The sequence below is a fragment of the Leptodactylus fuscus genome, chromosome 7 (assembly GCF_031893055.1).
Source record: "Leptodactylus fuscus isolate aLepFus1 chromosome 7, aLepFus1.hap2, whole genome shotgun sequence".
NCBI classification, from domain to species: Eukaryota; Metazoa; Chordata; class Amphibia; order Anura; family Leptodactylidae; genus Leptodactylus; species Leptodactylus fuscus.
The window spans coordinates 69,395,618-69,411,501 of record NC_134271.1 but is presented as its reverse complement, the minus strand read 5'-3'; the positions used below and the strand labels follow the sequence as shown (position 1 = coordinate 69,411,501).

The window sequence follows — 15,884 nt, the reverse complement described above, 5'->3', positions numbered from 1 at the left end:
ACTTACCAAAAGTTCATGCTCTATTTAAAGATGCCCTCAGAGGTATGCAGTATTTACCGCAAGAAAGTGGACAGTGCGCTGAATTCAAGGTGGGTGAAATAAATAAGAGAGGTGGTCATGAGAAAACCCTATTGAATAATGTTAAATACAAATGTAGAGGCCAGGGCTGTAGATTGTAAATGACCCACTAAACAACCATGTCTTTCTTTGCAGATTTTTATGACTCAAAACCGAGCTCTTATCAATCCATTGTAATCCCAGGAATGTAAAGGCTGCATACAAGATCATGAATATATTGTTAGACAATAAACAATTAATGTCTTTCTGGTATCACACAGGATTTCAGAAAATTTGTCTTATAATAGAACAGTGTGTCAATTCATATCTACGGAAATATTTATGGCCCCTTCACTTATAGTTATCAACCTCAGCTTTAATAAGGTCTAACATTACAGCGATAACAGGAAAGGCCTCTATGCAATAGAGAAAATTAAACCTACAGAGAGAGTTTTACTGGGATTCACGGACTATTCTGTATATGTTTGTGATTCATTTCCTTATCCACTTTACCTTCTATTCATCATGCTTTCAAAGTTCCAGTGTTATGGGTTTACTCCATGCCATTATTATATATAGATTGTATAACAACATTACATAGGGCCTATATCAATGGCGTAACTACCGCCGTAGCAGCAGAGGCAGCTGCCACAGGGCCCGGGACATTAGGGGCCCGGTGACAGCCGCTACCGCTGCTATCATTATACTTGGGGGTCTTTTCGGACCCCCGAGTATAATGATTGGCGGACCGGGAGAGGTAAGAAACATAAAAAACACTGTTACTTACCTCTCCACGATCCTGCCAGGCCTCCTTCCTGACATCCTTTCTGACGTCACATGAACCCGGCCTGCGTCTCCGGGTCATGTGACATCCGACGTCATTGAACAAGGACGGCACCGGAGTCCGACAGCGTAGGAGCCGGGGGACAGGTAAGTAACAGTAGTTTTTTATGTTTTTATTCGACCGGGTCGCCGATTATTATACTCTAGGGTCTGAAAAGACCCCAGATTATAATAATTGTTTATGGATGTCCACAGTGGGACATAATACTGTGTGCAGGAGCCACTATGAGGGATAATACTGTGTGCAGGGGCCACTATTGGGGATAATACTGTTTGCAGGGGCCACTATGGGGGATAATACTGTGTGCAGGGGCCACTATGGGGGATAATACTGTGTGCAGGGGCCACTATGGGGGATAATACTGTGTGGAGGGGCCACTATGGGGGATAATACTGTGTGGAGGGGCCACTGTGGGGGATAATACTGTGTTGCGGGGCCACTATGGGGGATAATACTGTTTGCAGGGGCCACTAAGGGACATAATACTGTGTGCAGGGGCCACTAAGGGACATAATACTGTGTGCAGGGGCCACTAAGGGACATAATACTGTGTTGCGGGGCCACTATGGGGGATAATACTGTTTGCAGGGGCCACTAAGGGACATAATACTGTGTGCAGGGGCCACTATGGGGGATAATACTGTGTGCAGGGGCCACTAAGGGACATAATACTGTTTGCAGGGGCCACTATGGGGGATAATACTGTGTACAGGGGCCACTATGGGACATAATACTGTGTGCAGGGGCCACTATGGGGGGATAATACTGTGTGGAGGGGCCACTATGGGGGATAATACTGTGTGGAGGGGCCACTATGGGGGATAATACTGTGTGGAGGGGCCACTGTGGGGGATAATACTGTGTTGCGGGGCCACTATGGGGGATAATACTGTTTGCAGGGGCCACTATGGGGGGTAATACTGTTTGCAGGGGCCACTAAGGGACATAATACTGTGTGCAGGGGCCACTATGGGGGATAATACTGTGTGCAGGGGCCACTAAGGGACATAATACTGTTTGCAGGGGCCACTATGGGACATAATACTGTGTGCAGGGGCCACTATGGGGGATAATACTGTGTACAGGGGCCACTATGGGACATAATACTGTGTGCAGGGGCCACTATGGGGGATAATACTATGTGCAGGGGCCACTATGGGGGATAATACTGTGTACAGGGGCCACTATGGGGGATAAAACTGTGTGAAGGGGCCACTATGGGGCATAATAGAACACGCAGGAATACGTAGGAGGGGTCGGTCGAGGTCTTCGGCATCGGTGTTGGTCGGGATGGGGGGCCATGTCAAAAGTTCGCCAGGGGGCCCCGCCATTCCTAGTTACGCCACTGGCCTATATGATACTTTTCCACCTTTAGACAGCAGCGGAAACACATTGCATTTGTTCCGCAGCATTTTTCACAAAAAGGGTCCATTCACACGGAGTAACGTGCCGCATGACCTGGCACGTATACGGCGTGTGAGACTTTGCGCGCCGTAAAAGCTCCCATTGATTTCAATGGGAGCCTGGATCATATGCGCCGCGTTATTTTGCGGCTGTTATTTTGTAATCAATGGGAGCTTTTACGGCGCTCAAAATCTCACACGCCGTATACGTGCCAGGTCACGCGGCACGTTACTCCGTGTGAATGGACCCAAAGTCTGCAGAATTTTCCTCTGCAGACATTCTGTCCCTAGTATACCTATATAGAAAACTACAGTATTTACGTAGGTATACTTGGCATGCTGTGATTTACAAAAGCGCAACAGTTTTTGAAACTGTGGCATTTTTGCTGCAGATATTTTTCTGCAATGTGTGAATGGGTTTTTCAAGTAATTTAAAACATAATGGTTTTTGCTGTGGCATTTTGGCAACATGGGGCCCTGACCTTAAAATGGTAGGAAGACTGCCAACAGATTTATGCCTATCAAATGACTATTAGAACTAGATAGGACACTTACAGAAATGCAGACACAAACCTTTGTATGGCCTTAATAGCATTTTTGTTCCAGAGAAAATGAGATTTATTGCAGTATGCAAAATAGGTGACCGGTATTCCAGGGCTTGCTAACCCAGCGCAGTGCGTCCATTTTTGCATTGATTGACAGCGCCAGTATATTTGGCTATCCCTTTATCCCGCTTCCTGCTGTGGGCCATTATACACTTTATTCCAGGTGTAGTCATGATGTTTGGGGCACTCGCACAGGACATCTTTGAGGCTGCTGCATACGGTAAGGCGTACTACACAAACACTAGGGCCAGGATCTAATGGTGCATCCGCAAGACTTCAGTAAGAATGGAATAGGTTGTCACCCTGTATTAGACCAAAGGGAGGGACATTGAGCAGGTGAGATTTGAGGCACTTGTCAGGATCGAGACGGCCTTCATAGCACTAGCTACTTACTTTGTATACTGCAATAAAGTATAGATACTATAGAGAGAAATGGCTTTCTAAATGCTGGAAATTAATTGGTAGCCATAAATCTGATGACAGATGCCCTTTAATGTGTTTAATCTGTCAAAGTGACTCTATGATTATTATTATTCCTTACACAAATTTTCCCAGCGGCCTCCACTGTTCTTGATCCAGGTGTAGGTAGCTCCATTGTATATGTAGCGCTGCATTGCTCGAGGCGATGTGGTTTGTAAATCCATGCAATATGTGCTAAATGGATGTCTGCCTTGTGCGATAAGTCCTAGTGATGTTACTAGCTACTTGATAGATACTGTGTGTCGGCACAATGACATATGGTAATTGCATTTAATAGTAATACACATAGATAATGGATTTCTATAAACCAATTGGTTTTTCTAGAACTGTAACCTATTGATCGGAGAATGCTAGATTTTTTCTTGGAAAGCCTTCAAATTACATCTCTACCAACCAAAAAGTGGCAGCTCCTTCAGTGCAAACCTTGACAATTCCACTTTGATAGATTTTTTAAACATTGTCAGTCGTTCTTATATATGTTCCTCCCATCATTCCTAGGAGAAACTTCTGTCAGAAGGAAGGAACAAATTCTAATTTATTCAAAATGAAATCGCCAAATGATGCGAATTAAAAGTCCCTGCTGGTGACGCGGACCCACAGGAGGCGCCAATCACGGGCGATCCGTGAGATTTGTCTGTGAGGAATGTGTCAAAATGAACATATGCCTGACAGAAGTATTTGTTTTACCACTGAGAGAAGACTACAGATTTCTTTTTACATAATTAGAAGTTGATACATAAGAAAGATTATGTCTCCTCCGTAGGATACCCAAGATGCACAAATTGTTTCCCGCACTCCACGCAAGGCAGAGAGTAAATACACAGATGAAATTGTGAGTTCTCGTTCAGAAATTGTAGACTAGAGGCAGGAAATTCTTGGCACGGGGCACGCCGTATTACAGTGCAGTCGATATGAAACTAGTGGGCGTCTGTCAGATGAGGCTGGAGTGAAAAAGATCTCACAAACTCTCAAAGAGCTTCACACAATTTATAGGGAGATTTCTGCTAAAGATGAAAATATGCATTTTGGTGAGATACAACGTCTCTTAAGTGAACAGATCCAGCCTCTTATATCCATGTGACAGCGAAACCTATATCCATCTGTGCATAAGTGATATGGCTTAAAGTGAATAGAACAACATTTCATTAAAAAAAATAAATAAATGAAATTCTCTGCGTCAGAAGCAGCCACTAGGGGGACCTGACTACATCAGATTTAGACACTGAAATCAACGGAGCAAGACTTGAAGCTATTGTTATGCTTTAATGAGTGTATCATTTTCAGACACTGGAATGTCTAATGTGTATATATATATATATATATATATATATATATATATATTTACATATATGTGTGTTCCAATGAAAGGGAGGTGATTTGAATTTTATATTTTTAAGATGTTCTAACTTTTTTTTAAATTCATTTTTCTCCCTTACGGGGCTTGAACCTACAATCATAAGACTTATACTATAGACTGCAATACTACTGTATTGCAGTCTGTGGTAAAATTGTTATACTACTAGTGAGCCCTGCCACGGGCAGAGCTCAGTAATGAGCTAGTAATGGCAAGCCTGGGAGCCTTTGGAAAGTAACCTCTAAAAAGCTGTGGTTGCAAACCACCAAATGTCTACTGTCAGGTCCCTTGTCATTGCAGCAGCATTCAACTGCAGCCAAGTGTAGTGGATGGTTCCCCCTGGATGACCGGAGGCAGCCACAATGCTCGGGCTCAGGAGTGAAGTGATGCCAGCGGGACTACCTGATCTGTGTGTGAGAGCACTACCAGTAGTCAACTCTTATCGTTGTGGAGAACTATCTCACTAGCACCATAAAATTATTCTGTTCCACAGACACACCAGCATTGAGCAAACATGTTCCAGATCACTCAAGATCACACAGGATAACTTTATGGTCTGATGAAAGTGATATGACCAGTATGTCTTCCATTAAAATATTGTCTCTTGTGAGTTTCCTTGCCATAACCTATTCAATGCACTAGAGAAGACTCCAGAGTCCCAGAGTGAGTTCTCCTGACCATACCTGCATCAGTCCTGAAGGCATTAAAAGGTGTTGCAAATCTGTAAAGCGAAAATGCATATAAACTGTTCTATGTAAGCGTCTAGGGGCTGTTTTCAGTGGGATCACTTTAGGAGTCTTATCTCAACAGGGATCTGTATTTGTCAAGGGAGTCGGTATTTACTTAGGGAATCTGGTCTGGGGTCTGTACTTATTTTTGGATCTTTATGTGTAAATGTAGTGAGTTTGTATTCTGTAGTTTAGCTTGAAATATGTATTTATTCAGCTGTTTGCTTTGGGGGCCTGTGGTTGCTTTTAGGGTTTATGATTATTTTAGGGTATGTATTTAATTAGGGGTCTGTATTTTATGCAATAGTCTTACGTATGTATTTATTCGGGGATCTGAATTTATTTAGGGGTCTGTATTTACTGTCTTGTTAGGCTTTACATCTGTAATTTGGTATCTGGACTGGGACAGCATTGGGGCTATTTTGAGGACTGTACTTATTTGGGGGTATGTTTATTCTGCGGTTTGGTCTGTAGTCTTTGTTTCAGAGCAGACTGATGGATATATGTAATATTTGTGACTTGAAGTATATATTAGAACAATAGGTAAGGGCGAGTTCACACCTGCTCCTGGGTCTCCACTTTGCCGGTTTCCATCTTCTGCCCGAGAAACTGGAGAGGAGACGGAAACCAGCAATCAGTTTTCAAACCGATTCATTTGAATGGGTTTGCAAAGTATCCATCTGTGAGCGTCTTCTGCCATTCCGCGGCAAAACCGTTTTTATTTTTTAACTGGACACGAAGTCAGACATGCACACGGAGACCAGAAGATGCACACGGGTGCTCACGGGCGAACACTGACTGCCAGATTTCTGTCTCCTGTCCAGTTTCTTGGGTAGAAGATGGAAACCCCCAAAGTGGAGACCAGGGGGTTTCCGTCTCCTACCCAAGAAACTGGGCACAGATGTGAACCCACCCTAAGCAGTACTTGGAAGCATGGTCTGTATAAATAGTGGGCATGCTGCATGTTAAAACAATTTTTGGCCAACCATTTTCCCTGGAAACCGTCTCCACTCAAAACTGGTATCTTTCCAGTAGATTCCCAGTGACTGGGGCACTAGACAATGCTAGAAACTGAGAAGCTGAGAAAACAACAAGACCCCATACTCAATATCTGTCCACAAACCCATTTATTTACATTGAGCAGCAGTGATATTCCCATTAACCTCTCCTCTTCCAATTCTAACCGATTTTATGGTTTGGTAGTGGGTTGCACAATTTCCCTTATACGCCTTAAATGACTTGTCGAAGCCCTGACTGGGATTCTACCAATTGATAGAAGTAGGATACCCCTCCCCTTTGCCCTTATGACCACAATTATGAGGAGCTTGAATGGAATTGCAGTCAAGTCCTCAGTGGAAATTACAAAACGTCCCGCACCAACCTAACATTTGTCAACGACCAAGACATAATTGTGAGTGAAATATCCTTATATACCCCTTTACGGTGGCTATGAACACCCCTCACCCCCTTTCTTGGGCCTCTCTACCTCTTTCCTCTATAACACACCTTCTCTGATCACATAGAAAGATATAAATGACTCGTTGTAACCTAAAGAGTCAGTGAACTCTCAGCTTGAGGCTTTTAAGGAGGAAACATAAAAAGTTTTTTTCTATCTACTCTACAATCCCAGCACTCAGAGGGCCGCAGCTCAACCCTTGAACTCCTGAACAACAATTTTATTTAGAAAGTTGATTTATTCATAAGCAAATAGGATACAGTGTGGATAAAGAACAAGGATCAGGAGGCAGTTATTAGATTAGGAAAGTACAAAGGCCCCACTGTTACAGCCGGCAGAGTCTCAGCAGTTACTGTACCTTTCAAAACTAATATGTAACCATATCGCTTTTAAAAGACTGATTCATATTACTCCCAAACCATGAGAAGTTCTGTCTCATCCCCACCACAGGAAACTCGAGTCTGATTTTAATGAGCCTCATTTGGAATGTGGCCTTTGAAAAGTAGTACATTTGAAAAGATGGAACATTAAATTTTGTAATGATGTAAAACATCTTCAGTTTTTGACAGGACAATGGCGCTTATTGTGCTTTATAGCCCCAGTGGTGATTCAAAGGTCACTTTGTATATGACTCCATAGACAGGGGCAGCAGTGAATGAAAATTAGGTTACATGTGATCAACTTTATTATTAATCAGATGAAAATGGATTTTTAACATTTTTCTAATGAGCAACAGAGAGAAAGGGAAAAGTGGAAAATACCAGGACTAGAGGCGGGCAGAAGAACAGTAAAGACCAGAAGTGTTTAGTGAATTACCGGGGAGGGGGACCCAGCGCTAATGTGAATTTACTAGCTAAAATTAGGCTGGAGATACACACTGTGCGGCATTAAAAATGTGCAGGGAAAGGCTAGAGGTTTTACGCTGCAATTTGCTATGTGCTCCTTTTTCTTTTTTTTGTTTGCAATTATACTATGTCATGTTCAACAAGTACAGCACTTGCACATGTCCAATTACAAGGAAATATACCATTGGGATCTGGCCAGGTCCCCTGTTTCGTCTTGTAATGTGTGGTCTGGAGTTCTCTCTGATGCAGAGAGCTTTAGGATACTTGGGAAAAAATGTAACTGGTGTTAAAGGACAAGACTTTTTAAATTCCCGTGTCTGTAAATGGTGGATACTGTGGGAATTCGCACTCCTGTAAGTAGCAGTAAGGGAGTCCAAATATGTCATTTAGTGACAGCCATGTTTCCCCAACCTCTATGGGCTCATATGCCCCACAGAAATGTTGTCTGCATATATTCTTATGACAGCATATAATGATACCTACTGGTCTGCAGTATGGCTATGTGCATGAGGCCTGTTAGCTTATCCAAATGTAATGGGATAGCTCAAAGATACCCACTTTACTATTCACATTACAAGTGCTGCAGCAGTTGGCAAAACAACAAAAAAAAATTGGTTAACCCACTCTTGGCCACTTTATTTTTGAATTTACGATCATAAACAATGGTTTAATGTGCAGCTTTCTTTGCTATATTTTTCCCCACTGGGTAAAAATTCCTCTCAAGGGTCAAGGATAAAAGTCTAAAGAGGTCTTCTTAGTAACCGATTTGCTTAGATTTGGTTACATCTGCCATTCATGCAAGTAACTAAAATATCTAGAAAGTAAATAGAATTTTGAGATCCCCAAAATGATCCCTTACAAACACCTATGTGGGGGCATGGGGTCTCTAGCTCAGGATAGTCTTATAACGTATTTCCATGGGGATGTGCCTTTTCTCCAGAGGAGTTGTCAAGTTGTTAAACAAGAAGAACACCTCACATGTCTCACAGCACTTCTCTTACAAAAAAAAAAATGATTTGAAAGATTTTATTGGATTTAGGAGACTTGGCTGAACACCCTAAAGGGATCCTTTTCCATTTTTGCTATTTTGTTCCAAGACCACCTAGTATTACATATTCTAAATAGAGTGTATCTTCTCAAATACTGGTATGGTCTTTCTGGAATGTAGGTAAAATTCAACTGCATAGTGTGAATGGGTCCTACAGATGTAACCTAGTGTACAGGACTTTCTGCAGAAGACAACAAAAGCCAATGAAAAAAGATTTTCCATTGGCTTTTGTTGTCTCCTTTGATTCGATCACACTGCAGCATTTTATACCATTGCAGAAAGTCGAGTTAACCCTGCCATATCTGTTCTTCTCCTTCACGAGGTGAGTAGCACATGATATGGAAACAATGTTACTACATCTCACACTATATTGAAGGTATACTGTATAAGATATACCATGCACTAAAAAGAAACCCCTATCTTTATGATTAATATTATATGACATTTTCCATTCTCTTTTGACTGTCACTTTAAAAGGAGAGGAATCTTTCTTGTGTTAAACCTGCAAACTTATTTGTTCTTTACAACATTCAGAGATGGAGGGAAATTCCCAGTAGATCTGCAAGCGATTTGGAGCTGATTAAAACTCACTAATACACCACTAAACCTTCCAATGCTCGAGGAACCAAAAACGCAATCAAACAAAATACTTCACTTATCTCAAAACATTGGAAATTGTAACCTAATTCATTTAGAAATAAGTGTTCGCTATTTGTCTCCTCCGAGCCTGGAACAGTCAGAACAGAATCAGCAGTGTAAGTGTTGTCTTCATCAGGATATTGAGTAAGATTTGATTGCAAGCTTTTATGACTAATTGGCAGTCCTTATTGACGCTCTGAACACCACCCCCTTCCCTCCTTCACAACAAAGTCCAGAGCTATGGAAAACTTTACATTTTTTACTTTGCTTCTTGGCTTCTTTTACTGTATCTAAGTATCATCTTGCTTTTTGTTCATGGGGGGGGGGGGGCAAGATAACAATGCAGAAAATGAAGACAAATTCGTCTTCATTTTCGGCCACTGTGTTTGGCCGCAGGATTGCTTCAATGGATGTAGTGCATTGCCATTCCATTGCAGCTTTCCTCTGCTGAATAAGACCAGATGAATGTATCTAATCAGCAGGAACTCTCGAGTTGCGAGATCCGCGGCAAGTTTGAGCAGGATGCTGATATTTTCAGCGTTCTTCTAAAATCTTTACCTCCTATTGTATTTTAGGTGGAAGCTGCCATGGATTCGGGGACGTATTCTGCGGCCCTAGCTTAAACAGGGCAGTATTACAATACTTATATTCTGATAAAAGGGGCAGTGTTAGGCTAAAGCACTATGTTGCAGAAACATAGTGTTTTTTTTACTGCGTTTTTTTTAGCCAAACTCAGGAGTAGTTGAAAAAGAATGAATGATACAAAGGAAGCTCTTAGACCCTTCCGGTATGTTACATCCACACCCGACTTTGGCTCCAAAAATGGAGCAAAATCTGCAACAAAAACTCTGCGTTTCCGTAACATGGGGCCTTAGCCTTAGAGTAATTCTTTTCTTATCCATAAGGGCCAGTATTATTCGTGGCTCCACAGGAGGTTCCCCTCAGTTATTCATTTCATCCTGCCTATTCTCCAATCTCAAGGGAAGCTTTATGTTGATCATGAATGGATATGAATTCCCCCTACATCTGTAAATAGAGGTTTTGCAGTACATTATTAAAAACATGTCATAGGTTTCTCTAGAACCCTAATATGTATTTCAACTAAGGTATAACCACAGAAAAGAATGTGAATCACTAAAAAGAGGTTCTGCAGCAGTTAGGAGGTGCAACATGCTAATCCTGGTTTTAAGTTAAAGAGCAGGAGAAGCACTATGAGATACTGGACCTTATGATATAATATATATAGATAGACTTATACTAGTAGCAGCAGTGAAGGTACATTATGACTTGTAATATACACATATATGCCACTTGCTGCAAAACCTCCAAGAGGCTCAACTTCCTCTCTACAGAGGACTTGTCACCAAGTACAAAATACTCAATGCCATATATCATTTCATTCTCACTGTGCTCCTGACCAATATGTCATTTAAAAAATATATATGTCTATTCAAAACATATGGCTCCTGTTAGGTTGTATGTAAGCTAGAGCTAATGTACAGATACATTTCCAGGGAACATATCATGCCAAATTGGTCAGGGGTACAGCAAGAATCAAATTGTGTATAGAATTTGGAGAGATTTCCTCAGCGGCCGATATGTGCTTTGGTGAATAAGTTGCCAGTAATAAGACGTCACTAAGAAGGTTCCGTACATATATACTAGTCACTAATGTTTCTTAATTGTTTAATGTACAATAAGCTTTAATAGGCATAGGGCTCTTTTTCTTCTATAAAATGAAGCTCTTCAGCAGGTGGGGTGTATAAAATAGCTTCTAATATAATGTGTATAAAAGGTCATAAGACCCTGAGAAGTCTGTATATAATATTCAGTATGGCTGTATTACTTCTCAGTGGTCTATAATCTAGTTCTATCTTTCAGCGCAGCTTTCAGAGTCCCATATAGACACCGCGTCACCATGGACGTACATGCAGCATACACATAGCACCTCACACACTACTCTGAAGTTACTATTCTATATTATTTCTTAGAAGAGGAGACAGTGAAATGTCATCCGGAGTCTGCATCAATCAAATTTTAATACAATTCATTATTTAATAAATATAATCCTCTTATCCTATGCAAGAAAACATCATGAAAAATTCAGAGACCTTCATAGGCTCATACAATGTGGCTGGATGTATTTCCTCCATAAATACTACATTACTATGTGTCACTTCTTCTTTATTCCTCCTGAGGTATCAGCGACGCTCCCCTCCTTTCATTATTATGTTAATCAATCTATAAACAAAATCCCCCATCTGGAAATGGTTTACTTTACAGATTTTATTCTTTAAGTCTTATCTTTTTTTTTTTAATTAATTCATTTTTTTAAGGCAACAATTTGGAAAAAAAAAACAAAAACATCCTCCAATGTAACACATGATCCATGTATGTTAGTATGTAAATGAAAATAATGGTTGTAGACAACCTGTTCTAGATACAATGCCTATCATCCCTTTATGACTGATTTATATGATATATATGATTGGAGAAACATGGCTGCTTCCTTTGGCCCTGTTTCTTCCAGTACTGTTTCTAATCCTGGGAAGAGTGCAATGAGTGATCCTCCAAATTGAGATTTCTTGCCAGCAGTGTTTAGATAAGACCCACCAAGAAATAAAGTGATCCCGAAATATTACGGCTAGAACTGCAGGATTTTGAGACAATAGGAAATTGTAGTTTTATCGTGGCTTATGTTTCATTCACATCCGGAGCTGTAGTCACAATTCTGCTATTGCTAGAGTAAACTGTACCGTGAGATCTCCGATAACAATCACGCAGTTCCATGTCAGCTGGCAGGTCACATGTCCTGGCAGGGGGGCGGAGCTACACTGATTTGTGCCAACAGAGCTAAAAGCTTCAGTATACCGTAGTCGATCACGTAAAATCTATGTAAAGACTCACAGCTAGAGATGAGCGAGTACTGTTCAGATCAGCCGATCCGAACAGCATGCACGCATTGAAATGAATGGAAGCACCTGGTACTTCCGCTTTGACGCCGGCCGGCCGCTTAACCCCCTGCGTGCCGGCTACGTTCATTCATTTCAATGCGTGCGTGCTGTTCGGATCGGCTGATCCGAACAGTACTTGCTCATCTCTACTCACAGCATTGTAGGATTCTGTCCAGCCATTTATTAGATATGTAGATGTCCTACAAGAGTAATAAGTGGTTTACCATTTCATGTCCTCTCAGGTAAGGAGTGTCATATACCAAGTCAAAGCTGATGGTGCACAGAATTCAGCACACTATGCCGCGATCTTCCCCCTTTGCAGAGATGTTGGTGCCGATAGTTTCAGCTACTGATATCACTGCAGTGTCAGGGAGCCTAGGCTCAGCTCAAATGCTATTTCTTTTGTAAAAAATAATAGGCCGTCATGTTTTTTAAGATTGCACAAACCCTTTATTTATGCCGCCCATAGGGGATTCTGTACAGTAAGAACAGCGAGGCTCTGGAACTCTCTGCCTCAGGAAGTGGTAATGGTGGATTCATTGAACAAGTTCAAAGAGAGCTTGGATGTCTTTCTCAAACAAAACAATATTATGGGTTATGGGTTCTAAATTTAAAGACACGTTGATCCAGGGTTTTATACTGATTCTTAAATCCCCCAAAATGGGGCAATTGGCATAAGCTTCATGAGGTTTTTGCTTTCCTCTGGATCAACACTGTAGGGGACTGTAGGGTTATAGGTAGGGTTGAGCGATAGTGTTCGGAAAAGATCAGATTCCGATCGGCGATCGAGAAAATTTCACGATCGCGATCAGAATTCCGAACACAATCTTTTTAGGTGGGATTGAGATCAGTACTATTTCCCACAATGCTTTGCTTAGCCTTCACACTGAGTATACGCTCCGCTCATTCTGAGCAGAGTGTATACTCAGTGTGAAGGCTCCGCTGCGGTTCCATAGGAATGAATGGAAGCAGCTGGCACACAGCCTTAACCCCCTGTGCGCCGGCTGCCTCCATTCATTCTAATGGGAGACTAAACTAACATCTCTAGTAGCTACTTACCTCCAGAGATGGCTGGTCTGCAGTGCATGGTGTTCTTCGTCGCCTCGCTGCCGCTCTATGTTGCTCTTCTTGCCTCACTGCCGCTGCCTCCCAGGTTAGTGTTTAAAGAGCTAGGAAGGTGGGGCTTGTGGCTTAGGAGAGTGTGGGCGGGTACAGGGTGGGGAGACGTGACGTCTCCCCTCCCAGTACCCGCCCACACTCTCCTAACCTGGGGGGCAGGGGGCAGCGAGGCGAGAAGAGCAGCGTGGAGCGGCAGCGAGGCGAAGAAGGGCACCGGAGCAGCCATCTCTGCAGGTAAGTGGACACCAGGGGGGACTAAGTAGCCAGAGGATTTTAAAAAAATCCTCTGGCCACTTAGTGATTCACTACACAGTGTGGATTCTAACAATTAAAGCATTCAATTGTTAGATTCCATGCTGTATAGTGAATAGGATTGCTTTTAAAATCTGATCTCCAATTAATAAAAAAATCCCATTGACTTGCATTGGGATCGGAATTGGGATCGAGATCGGGTTCGAATGAAAAATGATCGGAAATCGGATTTTAAAATCGATCCTGAAAAGTCAAGATCGGCTCAACCCTAGTTATAGGTTGGACTTGATGGACTGATGTCTTCATCCAACCTCATCTACTATGTAACCATGTAGAAGTTGTCATTCAGCTTTCCAAAACCAAAATGGTATTTATATCTGCAATGTGCATTAATTACATGAATACAGAGCTGTATATGGCATTCAGGGTCCTGAATACTGGTTATACAATGACTCAGTACTATCAAAGCAATTGGGCTTCATCTGTAGGGATTCTCCAATGTGTTGGTGTTCTTTTACACAGGCATGACTTGTGGCGATTGTTGATGAAGCAAGTTGTTTAGGTTTGCTTTTATATGTTTCAACAATAATGTCTTTTTTTTTGTTACTGCGATTGTTCATTATTCTTCCTCTACATACATCTGCATTACAAAAGCCAGGAAGATGCCTGCTTATACAAGGGGATGTGCTGCAGACCAACAATTTTTATGTCAGCAAAAAAGATATAGTCATCATGAACAAACAAATTATTGTTTGATCTCTGCATAGGTTTATACTGGATGATGATTGGGACTGAACACTCCAGCAAACTTCAGTGGTTATCACCTCATGTGAAAGACCCTTTAGTTGTACGTGTCCCTTACCTGCTTGTTGTGCTCCCTGTATTTGTTGTTACTGTATGGTTCCTATATTTCCCCAAGAAACTTATTTTTCACGATAAAATAATCACAACCCAAATCTCTTACTGCATGTAATTTACCTTTCCTAGGAATCAGTTCTCAGGCTCTTCCTCCACAAGAAGGGAAATATATATCATGGAACTGTAGTGTAACCCATAGCTTTATATAAGTGTACGTTTTTACCTTTTATTGTCACTGGTCACCTACTGGAGATGTTTTTTATTGTCAACAACAATATAAAACCAACAGGCCTGATGTATTCAAATAATACACAACCCAGTCATATTATTGTGACCACCGCCTACTTTTGACGTCAACGTTAAATAACCAATCGCAGAAGGCACATGTCATCAGCCATCTGGGTGCACTCATCATTGTGGAAGACACAATGGATCAACACAAGTATGCATCTATCCTTGCGGACCATGTTCACCCCTACATGTGAAATGTTTTTCCTCAGGATGATGGCATCTACCAGTAGGACAATGCGACGTCTCATAAAGCTCGCAGTGTACGTGCGTGGTTCGAGGAGCACCAGGATGAGTTTACCGTACTCCCTTGGCCAGTAAATTCCCCGGACTTGAACCCAATTGAGAATCTGTGGGACCACCTCGATCGGGTTGTTCATGCCGTGGATGCTCAACCGCGTAACCTAGCACAGCTGGCCACGGCACTGGAGTTGGCATGGCTCAACATCCCAGTGAACATCATCACAACATCCCCTCTCTTCCTGCACGTCTCGCAGTGGTCCACTCTGCCAAAGATGGTTATTATGGAATTTGACAGGTAGTCACATTAATAGGACTGGACTGTATATATATATATATATATATATATATATATATATATACATATATATATATATATAATCATCTAACATGAAATGAGGTGTTTGTTGTTTCAGAGATCACAGATACATTTGATGATTGAAGCTGTGCCGGTCCACAAGTTAGGCAATAGATATTTATAATTTTGACACTTTGGGACCTGTTGGTTATTTATATCTATAAGGAGGACCTCTTATCAAGTTCATACTTCTCAATGACATCTGATAGGCACTGTTTCCCTGAACATTTTGGTATCTTGTTTATCCAAATCTGTTCTGCCATTCCAAAGATACAAGCTCTTGAGAATGAGTATATACTAGCCAAGTGAGCAGTAACACTGTGGTTTCTCTGGGGTGGGGACTCTGTGTACTGTAT

General features: G+C 41.7%; 1 protein-coding gene across 6 annotated transcripts in view; it reads right to left on the bottom strand.

Moving 5' to 3' along the window:
• Positions 1-15,884, bottom strand: part of ZNF536 (zinc finger protein 536) — a 460,947-nt gene that overhangs the window by 160,362 nt on the left and 284,701 nt on the right. The window lies entirely within an intron of this gene.